Source organism: Cornus florida, unplaced genomic scaffold, assembly GCF_030987335.1.
Source record: "Cornus florida cultivar Cherokee Brave unplaced genomic scaffold, ASM3098733v1 CherokeeBrave_3.0.0_Hap2_Chr07, whole genome shotgun sequence".
Lineage (NCBI taxonomy): Eukaryota > Viridiplantae > Streptophyta > Magnoliopsida > Cornales > Cornaceae > Cornus > Cornus florida.
Genome location: NW_026775577.1, coordinates 79,694,052 through 79,695,588, shown reverse-complemented (window position 1 = coordinate 79,695,588; position 1,537 = coordinate 79,694,052).

The following is a 1,537-nucleotide window of genomic DNA, read 5'->3' as shown; positions in this document are numbered from 1 at the left end:
AAAAGGCCTTAATTGTTGAACCAATATTTTGCTTTATCTTTAAGGGTGAAAGGGAAGAGTTTTAACCTCAAAACCTCTTCCAACATGTCCGTGTATTTCACGGTGGAACACACTTCAAGAAACTCAACCAAATGCTTGTAAGGTTCTTCACTTGGTAGCCTATGGTAATTGGGAAGCATTTGAATTGTCTGTGGTTTAATCTCATAATGGTGTGCTCTAAATGGAGGTAATTGAATGCATGTTGGTGCATTGTACTCATTTGGCACATAATGATTTCTTAAAGCAAGAGGAGGATTCACAACCGGTGGCTCTACACGAGTACCATGATTTACTTGAACAATAGGAGCTGGAGGTGGAACAAAAAATGGCCGAGGCATTCCTATTGGAACTTGGCTTTGTTGTTGTGGAATGAAAGGTCTAGGCATGCCTAATGGTACTTGAATATTATCATGATGTTGATGCACATTAGGGTAAAGAATGCCTTGTTGGTCCATGTGACCAAGGTCCTCCACATGGTCCTCATTATATTCCTCCATTGATGAAATGGAGTCACTAGAATTACCCCTTCCTTTTGGATTACGAATAATGGATTTAAGATTCAAATTAAGTAGGACTAGAGTAGGATTCAATGACCTACGACCATGCATGCACAATCAAAACAAACAATAACTCAACAAATAGCAAATAGCAAGCACTTCTACTCCGCAACCAATTAATCAACAAACCTCCACATACATTGATCCCATATTCCCATGCTTTCAACAATATGTAAGAAAAATAAATTTCCTCCTCGCAGGCCGATAATCTATCTAAGAAAATAAAACTTGCCACCACGTAGGCCGACGTTTTAACTAGAGAGAGAGTTAAGAAAGCTCACAAAGGGTCCTTAAGCAACTTCAAATTATTTTTCAATTTTTTTTTGCCTTGTTTTGCTTTGCAAATTTTTTTTTTCTATATATATTTTTAGTTTTTTATACTTTTGCTTTGCTTAGCTTAACTTGCTTCTTTGCTTTAGAATCCTTTTGCTTCACTTCCTTTCTCAATATACCTAGCCTATCAAGAACAAACACAATAAGTAACTAAAATGAAATAAAATAAAGACAAGATCAAAAGAGTACTAATTCCTAATTGGTTCCAAAATATGACGTTGCCAATCCCCGGCAATTGCGCCAAAATTTGGTCATGTAGTCAGACCAAAGCTCAAAAGTGGTGTGTGAAATGTGGCCAAGTTTAAATTTATAGAATGCCTCTACCACTACTGATTATTAATGTAGCTAGAGTAAGTAGGGATCGTCCCAAGGGAAATGAGCGGTATTCTTAGAATCAATGTTGGATTAGTAGGTCGAATGATCAAAAGATGGTTTGTTGGTTGAATTGTACTACATTTTAAATTAAAGAAATGCAATGTAAAACAACTAAAACAAATGAGGTGTAGAGAATATGAGAGAGGAGTCTTGGGACATAGAGTTCACCACTAAGTATTACCTTTCTAGACATTCAATATTTGATGGATTAGGGGGATTGTGTATTGTAAATG